The 12,757-nt window shown below is 36.2% G+C and overlaps 1 long non-coding RNA gene across 2 annotated transcripts in view; it reads right to left on the bottom strand.

Moving 5' to 3' along the window:
* The window catches only part of LOC112665059 (uncharacterized), a 74,756-nt gene extending 65,269 nt beyond the window's left edge, over positions 1-9,487 (bottom strand). The window contains exons 1-2 of one of the 2 annotated variants that reach the window (XR_003140193.2): positions 9,349-9,487; positions 3,873-3,974 (exon numbers count right to left, since the gene is read on the bottom strand). This is a non-coding gene — a long non-coding RNA (uncharacterized LOC112665059). The remainder of the gene's footprint in view (positions 1-3,872; positions 3,975-9,348) is intronic. The other variant, XR_004806250.1, reaches the window with a different exon arrangement.
* Positions 9,488-12,757: the final 3,270 nt, after the last annotated feature.

The following is a 12,757-nucleotide window of genomic DNA, read 5'->3' on the forward strand; positions in this document are numbered from 1 at the left end:
AAAAGACAAATGCAGGCCTATTAAGAAGAGACTGTATTTGAAAGAACTATTGCAAAGAGTTGGCAAAAGAGACTGTTCTAGGGGCAGCAGTATGGCCACAGTATGCAAGTTTCACAAGGGTTAGGCCTAAGGATGTTTCTTCCACTGGAAAAGACAAACAAGGCTGAAAAGAACCAGGTATGGGAAAGTGAGATGAATAGGAATGGCATAATTAAACAGTAGATTAGAGAATGGTTTGTCTTGAGATCCTCCTATTTTCAGGAGAGGCTGTTAAAGGCAGGTTGTAGCCTGACCCAGGGGCCTGGAGGAAGGAAAAAAATCTTACCTGAAGTTTGATTAACAGGTATCTTGTTCTGACTGATCGGAAGGGACAAGCAGGTTTAATCATCTATCAGGCAAAGGATGGGAATTTAGAGGATCTATGGCTGGTCTTCTCTTGGGTAAACAAGGGGGGGTGGTCTATGACTTTCCCCTTAATCATTTGGGGGAAAGGTGGTTCTTTTCAGTAAGCCATTTTATGAAACACAAACAAGTGGGGAGATTTTATAACATTTTCAGTTTTTTCAAGATCACAGAGCCTTGGTAAAGTTAAACCATGTCAGTTCCCAAATACTACATCTAAATGTTCCTCAGTAGGGCAGTTAGATATTATCACCCTGAAATAACACAAGCATTGCAAATCAACATTTCTGGAACTAAATTAATCTTTCCTGCTAAAATTGAAATTCCTTTTGGCTTTGATTTTCTTGATGGCACCACCAAAAATGACAGTCACTACAGACAAAAGTCTGGAGATAGAAAGAAAGGAAAAGGGAAAGTGTTTTTGGCTAATCCAACTTCCTCTTTGTGTCATATTTAACAGGTATAAAATATACACAAACAGAAGATGGCAACAAACATGTAATTTTTTAAATCAAAAAGATATATGTGGAAACAGGTAAATGATTAGAATATCATAACAGCACTAAGTTTGTTAATGAACAGAATTATACAGGTGTAAATGGTGAGCTGAATATTTTGATATTTTTTATAAAATCATATTGTTTTCCTTTTATTAAAGATAGAATATATTTCCTTATATAAAGTATTTGAAGAAAAAAATATATACACATATAGATATGTAACAAAATGGTCTCATATTATACATGTGTTTTTGTAACAGTCATTCTTCCACAGAAGAATATATAATGCTGGGCACCTGGATGGCACAGTTGGTTAAATGTCCAGCTCTTGGTTTCAGCTCATGTCATGACCTCAAGGTAGTGAGATAGAGCCCTGCATTAGGCTCTGCATTCAGCACAGAGTCAGCTTGAGATTCTCTCTCCCTTTCCCTCTGCCCCTCACACTAATGCTCTCTCTCTAAAATAAATAAATCTAAAAAAAAAAAAAAGAAGAGTATACAGTGCCTATTTCCGGTACTTCAATACATTATTCCATGGCATCATTTTTGGATTCTATGCCTTGTGGTAATATAGCCATTTAGTCAATCAATATTCTCTATCATTAGATGCTCATATATTTCCAATTGTTTTATAAATATTTGTATAAACACAAATTTTCTTCCAGGAATAAACGTCTAGAAATGGTGAAGGAAAAGGAATAAGCCTTTTTCAAGCACTCAACAGAGTCAAATTATCTTACAAGAAGCGTGTAAAGCTACCATCTTGCACATCCCAGGAAGAAAATGAAATTGCCAATTTCCTACACATATCAATAATACTATATTTATAAATATAAAATCCATTTTATGGTTAATTTGTATTTATTTGACTACTAGTATGTTTGAACTTTTTCTCATATGTGTTTTGGCCTGATCCAAATCATGAATTGAAGGCACACTAAAAAATGGAAACATATATAAATACTTTCCTTCTAAAACCCAATTTTAAGTCCTAATTCTAGCAAAATAGCTATATTTTATAACTTAAAGTAGAAACTCACTAAAATGTTTATTGAAATAATATCTACCATGTCAATTACAGATGTTACATGTTAATTACATTATTAATTAAATCTACAAAACAAATCTATAAAGATTCCCATTTTATTTTTTTAATAAATAAATAAATATATTTATTTTTTATTGGTGTTCAATTTACCAACATACAGAATAACACCCAGTGCTCATCCCGTCAAGTGCCCCCCTCAGTGCCCGTCACCCATTCACCCCCACCCCCTGCCCTCCTCCCCTTCCACCACCCCTAGTTCGTTTCCCAGAGTTAGGAGTCTTTATGTTCTGTCTCCCTTTCTGATATTTCCCACACATTTCTTCTCCCTTCCCTTCTATTCCTTTTCACTATTATTTATATTCCCCAAATGAATGAGAACATATAATGTTTGTCCTTCTCCAATTGACTTACTTCACTCAGCAAAATACCCTCCAGTTCCATCCACGTCGAAGCAAATGGTGGGTATTTGTCATTTCTAATGGCTGAGTAATATTCCATTGTATACATAAACCACATCTTCTTTATCCATTCATCTTTTGATGGACACCGAGGAGATTCCCATTTTATAGAGAAGAAAATTCAGGGTTGAGAAATGCCAAATCATTTCTACCAACTTTGTGTGTACGCACATGTGTGTAAACTAAATGATGGGGCTAGGATTTTCAACTTTGAATTGTCAAATTTCTTACTGTATCTATCTTCAAATGGTGGAATTTGATTTCATACCTACTTGAAAAATCTGAATGTCCTCTGATATTTCTTAAATATTTCTTATAAAGGACATACTTCAGACTAGTCAATTTTCAATGCAGTAATGGCTGGGGCGGGACGAGTAAGACTTGGGGAGGAGTAATGATCAGAGGTAAGGGTGCCAAATATATTCCCCAGTCTGTTTTAGTGACATTGGCACCAAGGGGAAGAAGGTTTTTGTAGGTTTAAGATGCTCAGATCTAAACAACAAACCAATAACTGAATCACTTGATCACTTCACTTTGGATATTGTAATTTACAATTCAAATGACAATACTCTTCAGTTTTCATAAAACATTTATGGAATGATTTACATAAACATTTGGTTTTCTGTCATGATGGTTGGCTGCCCTTTGTGTTGGCACCACCTTGGGGCTGCTATTTTAAATTGGTTAAGAGTCCTGACTTTTCCATCCTGATCATACTATTTTTGAAACATTCATCAAAAACATTGAATCAGATTTCCTAAGAAATAATCTCCATTACAATCATCAATGATCTATATTTTACTTTGGACAAATTTAAAGAGTGCCATACAAGCCTTTGTGATTAGCTAGTTATAAACTGAAGGCAGTACAATGTACCAATGGTAGTGGTACCATTGTACTACCATTACTGAATAGTTCCTACAACTATTCATGGTCCAAAAGTAGTAACTTTTCTGATGAAATAGACTTACAAAATTAAGGAAATATCTGGGTGTGAAAGCAGCTGCTCTTATTGAAGTGCTTGTGTACCAACAACTGTAGGCTGTGAGCAAGAAGAGACATAAATTGCTGGTACTTCCATCTTCATGCTATGAAATCAGAGAGATGTTCTCTTTACTCCTGAAAGAGGAAAAATCCATTCTCTGTCATCCTGTGTAAGTAAGTAAGAATAGGAAGGAAGGAAGGAAGGAAGGAAGGAAGGAAGGTAGGAAGGAAGGAAGGATTCATTTAAAGGAGGGAAGCAAGAAAGGATGAAAGGAAGGACAGGAGGATGGATGGAAGAAAAGAAAGAAGAGAGAATAAAAGGCCTTTAATCTGTATATTTGACACTCAAGCTAATTTGTCTCTGGCACACTGACTTAGGCAAGAGTCACCTTCTATGCTGTAGTAGAAGGAAGGATTGCTAATCATCATATGTCCTTTGAAACATAAATCAGGAAGCCCCTGAGATATCCCAAATCATTACCTGACTACATGCGTAGCTGTAATTAATGACTGTTTGTAAAAGACTCTGAAGATGAAAAGCACCTTAATTGGAGTAACTCTCAATCATGCAGAAGCAGAAAATCTAAAGTAAATGGAAATAAATATTAGGACATGGATGGATTATTTTAAACTAGAACAACAAGACTAAATGTGATTTTTTTCTCTTAGAATTTCAGTTAATGTTTCAAAGCTAAAAAAATATGTTGTGTATCCTAAATAGATCTACATTCATATCTCATGGTACATAAGAAAAGCTACAACTAGTAGTTTGACTATCATCTCCTCTGACACACCTCCAGTTGAAGTAAGAAAAGGAAAACTATTTTGAAAGGAATTTATAGGAGTAAATACTTCTTTGGCTTTTTGCCTCTCTCAACAAAAGATGTAAGGAAAGATATACTTTATCATTCTCAAATCAAACAGAATGAATACTGTTAAAAGAATAACTCAGAGACTAGGGGTTGCTTGTAAAAATAGAGAAAGGGACATCTAACTCACTGTCTGGAGAAGAAAAAAAAAAAAAAAAAGAACCAGGGCAGCCTGGGTCTTGGCGGTTTAGTGCCGCCTTCAGCTCAGGGCCTGATCCTGGAGACTCAGGATCGAGTCCCACGTCAGGCTCCATGCATGGAGCCTGCTTCTCCCTCTGCCTGTGTCTCTGCCTCTCTCTCTGTCTCTCTCATGAATAAGTAAATAAAATCTTAAAAAAGAAAAAAAAAAAAAAGAACCAATTCTCTGTGGTCACAAGGATTGGATTAAATGATGGGAAGTTGGCAAATATAAACACACGCACACACACACACACACACACACAGGGATGTAGGGGATTTTGTGACAACAGAAATCTTTGCCTTTTCCCTGCTGAGCTCTGAAACCAGAGTCTGACTACAGCAGACAGCAATGGCAGGAACAGGGGAGAGAGCAAAAATTACTAGACAAGCTGTGTTTTTAGTCATTTATCAGGCCATATATCCCTGAATTTGAGTGATACTAGTACATGTTTTTCATATAATTTACTAAGACACTATATTAACTTTATTTTTATTTTAGAGAATACATTTTTTTAATTAACATTTAAGGATACAACCATATTCTTTCATGATCTTTAGTATTATACCTAATTAGTAATATAAGCCTCATCTTACTACATATGTCTGAGAAATTAGTTCCCAAAATTAGTATTTATTCTATTTCTCCCTTTATAGGCCATGTGCCCTCATTTTTTGTTAGTTTGCCAAAACTGAACGTAACAATCTCAACATGTATCATATAATGTGGTTGGTCTTCAACATTAGGTTCAAAATCTTTTTTTTTTTTGTTTGTTTGTTTGTTCAAAATCTTGATAGTCATTTATAACTCCAGATTAAGTCCTAAGTTCCTCTCTTTATTACCTAGACTCTAGTTATTTTCTAGGGCTCTGTTGGTCTGTTTTCTGAGTTCTGGATACCAGTCTCTGATTGAGTCCTCCCATAAGCCTGAGCAATTTCACTCTATATTCCTGTATTTAATGTATCAAATGTTACTTCTTTTAACTTTTTTTGTGTGTGAATGTATAGTATATTTGACAAGCTCGAAGCAAGGTCTCATTCAAATGCACTTGTATGAGCCTTCTAAAATTGCAAAGTAGCCATATTTCTTGCTACTAAGGTACTATTTCAGATTTTTCTTATTTTGACTACTTTCACACATCTAATTATGACATGCAGGAGTATTTCTGGTGTGCAGAGGGCTTAGTGAGAAAGGCCTAAGAATGTTGGAAATCCAATGAAGCTGAAATGATGATGTCTCCAGCTGTGAATAGGACAGAAAAGGCAGGGCAGGAATAATTTCAACCCTTGGAGCTCTAGGCTCAGTGGCAGTAACAAATCTGTGCCCGTTCCAGAAGCAAAGGAGAGAAAGTGGCTAGGTGGCAACCAAATCACATTTCACCTGAACCATCAGATTGAAGAACGTCATATGTAGTGTCTGACGGATACAAAATAGACAAGGATATGAGGGTTCCTTTATGCCAAAAAGAAAAAGAATGCAACTTGAAAATCACCCCAACTCACCTCTACCTACCTTTCCTAGGTTCTGTTTACATCGCTCCTGTTATTATAATACAAGATATTATTTTTACAGTAATCATCTTACTTGACATTGATAACAGTGATACTCCACAGCAGTGGAACTGGATAAGTGTTTGTAATTTCAGGTTTGCTGATACTGGAAGAGACCTTTGTGTTTTGAAAGAAGTATGGACTTCTGTGAAGTCCTACTTGCAGATTTTTAGTTCTCTCTTCATGCCTGTCCTGGGCTAGCCCTTTAATCAAACAACCTTTACTAGAAGGAAATGTATTCACCAGAACATGTACTTTCACATTCCAAAATGTAATGGTCTAAGACTTCATGCTGTCGTTAGCTAATGGCATTTTAAATGACAATAGTAGGATTCCCTCCCTTTCTCTTTTATCCCCTTTTCACCCCCTAGAAAAACTCTTGAGGGAGAAAGAATGCCAAATATATTCACTCTATGAAAGCTTCAGATATTTTCACAAAAAATATACTTTCAATTATTTTGAATATTACTTTGACTAAACTTGTCCTTGAATATTTCTAATAAAGAACCTATTACCCAAATATCCACTTTCAGTAATTCCCTAACCCAGGGGCACGTGGGTGGGTCAGCAGTTGAGTGTCTGCCTTTGGCTCGGGGTGTGTCCCAGGGGTTCTGAGATTAAATCTTACATCGAGTCCCACTTTGAGTTCCACATTGGACTCCCTTCATGGAGCCTGCCTCTCCCTCTGCCTCTGTCTCTGCCTCTGTGTGTGTGTGTCTTAAAAAAATAAAAAATCCCTAACTTAGGCCTTATGGGATTAAACAGAAAAGAGCCAAGGTCATTTAGAGAAATAAATGTTCTTTTGTTGGCTAGGAAGACCTACAAATGTGTTACATGTATGAGAGGAATCTAAGAGAAAGGAGAGGTATCAGTAGGAACCATGTATGTGAGATGTGAGTATGCACACATGTGGGGGGATGTGAATACATGCATGTGTGTACAAACATGTGGAAGGAAGAGGTGAACATGCAGATGTGTGTGTGGATGTGCATGTGTGTTTACCTGAGGAGGAAGGGAATTTTAAGAAAATAAACATAGGGATCCCTGGGTGGCGCAGTGGTTTAGAGCCTGCCTTTGGCCCAGGGCGCGATCCTGGAGACCCGGGATCGAATCCCACATCGGGCTCCTGGTGCATGGAGCCTGCTTCTCCCTCTGCCTATGTCTCTGCCTCTCTCTCTCTCTCTCTCTCTGTAACTATCATAAATAAATAAAAATTAAAAAAAAAAGAAAATAAACATAAATTAGGCATTGAATAATAAAAATCTCATTGTTATTACATTCTGTGGTAGAATTTGGGAGTTACACAATCTTCGTGAAGTCACAGATTTGGGGTCTCAATTTTTTTTCTTTAAAACAGGTGGTTTCTTTAAAACAAATACTTTACTTTTCCCATAGTAAAAGTAAACTTGGTATGATTATATATGTGAGAGTGCTTTGCAAAGTGTAAAACATGTTAAGAATGTTTTGTTATTATCATTATTTCTATCATCCTAAAGTATATACCCATCTCCTCTCATATGCAAATCAAATGTAATAAAGCAAAGCATCTGGAAAGCACTAACATTGGAATCCTGATGAACTTGTCTTGCCTTCCTTAACCTCTCCTTCACTTCCCATCAGACACCTTCCTAGCTCACTATAGAGACAAAAACAAAACCAAAAACAAAAAACTTAATGTCAGTTTTTCCAAGTTCTGGTTTAGAACTGAATGTATTATCTCTATAATCTATGTATTGTAAATATCTCCACAATTATGCAAAAATCTCAGCAGATAAGCAGGGGCCCCAGCCTCAACCCCATCCTAACTCAGGGTCTGTTACGCTGCCTGAATTTGAATCCTGTCCGCATCAGTTATTTACCGTTGTACAAATTACTTAAAATTCTCTTGCTTAATTTTTGCCATTTGTTTTTGAGGAATAATAATTACTTTCTAGGATTTTTGAAAGGATTAAAATTTTAATACATGTAACTATAAAGAAAAGCATAAGGTAAATAGTTGATTCTTAGTAATATTTAGATTTATTATTACTAAAATAATAAGATCATGAAACTATAGAGAGTTCCATAAATACTATGGATGAGAAAGATAATTCCATAGTGATATTTAAAATTTGTTCTCAAAAGGTAAATATGAAATTATGCAAAAAAAAAAAAAACAGAGAAGAAAGATATTTTGGATGAAAACAAGAACCCTGCAAAAATAATAAGATATAATTAAATAACATGTATGCATAAAGTTCCTGGTTAGAATGACGCAAATAGGTTGCGGGGCATATATTGAACAGAAGCACAAATTAAAATTAAGGTGATATATTAGCTCTGATAACACATGAAAATTAAGAGCCAGATATCTATCATACTATCTGAAGTACAAACGTCTCAATGGGGGATGCTCATTTCAAAGAGCGGCTCAGTGGTTGAGCATTTGCCTTTGGCTCAGGGCATGATCCCAATATCCTGCAATCAAGTCCCACATCGGGTTTCCCACGGGGAGCCTGCTTCTCCCTCTGCCTAGTGTCTGCCTCTCTGTGTGTATCTCTCATAAATAAATGAATAAAATTATTAAAAATAATTTAAAAAATCAAACATCTCAATGGTAAAAACTGTGTTTCTTATCATTGTTAACTCTTCCTGGCCTCTCTACCTTATGACCACTATTCTCAGAATAGGAATATCAATGATTTTAAGTCAAAAATCCTTAAATAATTAAAGCTAAACAGCAGAATTAAGATCCTGGCTGTTGGCTTGTGCCTTCCAGCACACATGTATCTAATGTGTCTTAGTAGTGGCATGAGCACCTGGATCTTCTGTATGTCAATTTCTTTGGTTGTACCTTTTCAAGATGGCTGCAGACATTCCAAGCTGGTTCAATGTCTAAATATTTATATATATACAGTTTTGCTCATCTTTCTTTTTTTCCTCTCCTGAGTGTTTAGCTTCACAAATTACAGGCATACTAAATCTTTAAGAAATTGATGGGGAAATTAGGAGGGCAGACAGAACTTAATATGGTGTCAAGCATGAGAGAGCCCAAGGAAAACAGGATGAGTTGATTATTAAAATAAATAAAATACCCCAACGAGTGTTTATGGGGGTAGGCAGAAGAGTGTTTAATGAGCTCCAGAAAAATAATCTGAAACAGAGGAAGAAGCAAAGCAAATCTCTAAGCATGGCATTATATACCAAAGGATTAGCAAAGACACCTAACTTCACTTTCCTTAGGAACAGTCTCAGTTATTTAACATGTCAGAGAGATTTTAATGACACACTACTGCAGTTTTAATTAATTTTTTCATCCATATGCAAGCACTCAATTAAAAGCTTACCTCCTCCCCATATGTTCTAAGATTTGCTACTTACATTTCAATTTGATGCATTGTTGCAGTGGTAGAATGTTGGGAGTGTTTTTATTTACAAATGAGGTCAAGATAATACAGTATTTTTTAGAATTTTGACTTGTTTAACAGAATGGGAAAGGACACAATACCTACTGGGTCACTGGTTCTCAATCAGAAATGATTTTGTCTCTCTTTCTGCAGGGATATTTCACAATGTATAGGGACATTTATGATGTCACAACCAGGACGATGCTACTGGCATCTAGTGGGTAGAAGGCAAGTATGCTGCTAAATATCCTACAATGCACAGTTCAGCCTCCCACAATAAAGAGTTCTTTGAAACAAAATATTAGCAGTGCTGAGACTGAGAAGTCTTGTATTAGGTAAAATACATGTGGTGCTTCACTATATGAAGCATTTGCTTGTACTGAATAAACCAGATTTTTTTTCTGACTGCATACAGTGGTCACTACTTTCTTGGAATCTTTGTTTCAGTGGAAACTGAGTGATCTACTCATCTTGAATACAACATCACAGTAGGGCAAGGCAGGGAGCGGGTGGGCAAAATAGAAGTAAGGCTTAGGACTCTGTTTTCACCTGTGTAGAATGATCTGTATTAGAACTTGGGGAAGAGGAAAAAGAATGCATTTTCTTGTGAGTTGATAAAGAATTGAACATTTTGAAAATGATCATAAAAAAGACAGGAATTCAGGTTGAAAATGGCCAAGGATGCTTGCTATTATAGCCAAAAGGTTTAAGGAAGAATTGGAATTTTGGCTTAGTTGATTTTCAGCAGCAGTATTTTTTTTTTTAATTAAATGCTTAGAGGACATTAGTCTACTAGAAATAGAATAGGCACTGTAGGGAGTTTCGGGTGAAGAGTCAGCAAGGAAGGCTCATATCTCTTGTCTAGACACTACTGCCTTTGTTTTCTGCATGCCTACCAATAAAAAAATAGATGCTAACAGCAGGTATGAAAACTTTCTATGAAGGAAGAAAAGATTTAGCAAAATAAACATATCTACTTGAAAAAAATCCTGAAAATATTAGATCTAGCATTTTTTTTCTGATATATGAAGACATATATTTAGGTAAATACATAGAAAATAACATTTGTCTCAGACATTATTCTACAAAGACTCATAGAAAAAAAAGCCTATGACCCCAAAATTAGATGATCAGAAAAATGTTCTAAGAATGAACCATATTTGTTGAGGAATAAAATAGTTTTGTGGGATGATCAGTGCTAATGTTTGACATTTATTTTTGGTTTTCCCTTATGAATACCTGTTAAGATCACACTTTCTGGCAACGTAAGACTCATGGCCACTAAGTTTTGAGCAAAAGTAGCATGTATCACTTCTGGGACTTTTGCCAGTGCCATTGGTAACATTGCAGATAGCAAGTGGTCTATCACCCTGAGTCCCAGAGTGAAGACAGTGAACTCATTCTGAAAGCTAGAACAATGTTCTCATGTTATGATGAGCCAAGTCATTTGGTAAAACTATTGTTCATGCTTACTTAGAGGTCTGCTAAGATACTGTGCTTGACAGAATGATAGTGCCTAAAAGTGTCCACATTATAATCCGCAGAATCCTCAAATATATTACCTTACATGGGAAAAGGGATTTTGCAGATATGATCAAGTTAAGTTTCATGAGATGGACAGATTATCTGGGTCATCCCAATGCAACTACAATGGTCCTTATAGGAAGAAGACAGGAAGCTCAGAGGAGATTCGATGAGGGGTACAAAAGTTAGAGCAATGCTCTTTGAAAAGGGAGGTAAATGCTACAAGCCAAGGAATGCACATAGCCTCTAGAAACTAGAAAATGTGGGCAGCCCAGGTGGTTCAGCGGTCTAGCGCTGCCTTCAGCCCAAGGCATGATCCTGGAGACTTGGGATCAAGTCCCATATCGGGCTCCCTGCATGGAGCCTGCTTCTCCCTCTGCCTATGTCTCTGCCTCTCTCTCTCTCTGTGTGTCTCTCATAAATAAATAAAATCTTAAAAAAGAAAGAAACAAACTAGAAAATGCAAGGAAACAGATTCTCTCCTAGTACTTCCAGGGCAAGAGAACTCTGAGTTTAGCTTCATAAAGCCAATTCTGGATTTCTGACCCCCAGAAACTTAAGATGATAATTTGTTGACAAATGGTAGCTATACTTATGAACCATCTATGAACCAAATAGCTGTCCCTAACTGAATACCAAATCCAATTAACACCCTAATCCTGGACTTCCAGCCACTAGAACTGTTAAGAAATAAATTTCTGTTGTTTACAAACTACCCTGCCTGTGGTATTTTGTTATAGAAGCCCAAATGAATTAACATAGCATATACTGAGAAAAATTCAAGCTGTTGAGTAGACAAGATAAGTTCCTTTGTGTGAAGGAATTTTCTGATTTTGATTATTAAAGATGGGTGATTTTTTATCATTGAGTGTCAGGTATGGTTGTAAGGCCATAATGGTGCTTTTAGTGTGGGATCATCCTTTTCAGTAAAAGTTTTGGGGACAGAGATCATCTTTATTGGAAATCTTTACCTGATAGATTTTAATGGAGATTATTATTTTTTCTACATATGGGAATGTGTGGCTATAGTCAGAGTCCAGTGTTGTTTGGAACTGAAATGCTTCTCAAAAGGGACCTCTCTTATTTTACTTGACCAAATCTTATTTACTATTCAATGCCAGATTAAAATTAACCTCCTCAGGTGAGCATTCTTTTACATCTCTGAAAAGTAGTCAAGAGCTAAGCCATGTAGTTTAATATATCACTGTGTGTGAGAGAGAGAAGAGACAGAGATGGAGAGAGACAGAGAGAGTGAGAAAGAGAAAGAGAGAACATCCCATAAGAGGTGGAACTCTGGGGATGCCTGAGTGGCTCAGAGGATGAGCGTCTGCCTTTAGCTCAGGGTGTGATCCTGGGATCCAGGATCGAATCCCACATCAGGCTCCCTGCATGGAGCCTGCTTCTCCCTCTGCCTATGTCTCTTCCTCTCTCTGTGTCTCTTGTGAATAAATAAAATCTTTAAAAAAAAATTATATAAAAAAAGAGCTGGAACTCTGTTTTTACTACCTGTAGTAAATTTAAAAGAGAACCGACCTCTTTAATTCTCAGTCATTATGGACTATGAGTGTGTCTATCCCCTTCCTATACTAACACATGACAGGTAAACTCATGAACTAGATCAGAATCAATAGAATATAGTATCTTCTTAGCCACAATCAATAGATGAGAGATGAAAACATAACTGAAGAAAGAAAAATAATAATATTAGAGATCATCTTGCAATATTTTCTGAAAAAATATGAAAGAAATGGACTGAAATTATAATCTGTGTAAATAATACAAGCCCAGGGACCAAGAAATGCTACATTTTTTTTATCTACAACTTACTGTAGAGGCAAAAAAAAAAAAAAAAAGAAAAG

Source organism: Canis lupus, chromosome 17 (genome assembly GCF_003254725.2).
Source record: "Canis lupus dingo isolate Sandy chromosome 17, ASM325472v2, whole genome shotgun sequence".
NCBI classification, from domain to species: Eukaryota; Metazoa; Chordata; class Mammalia; order Carnivora; family Canidae; genus Canis; species Canis lupus.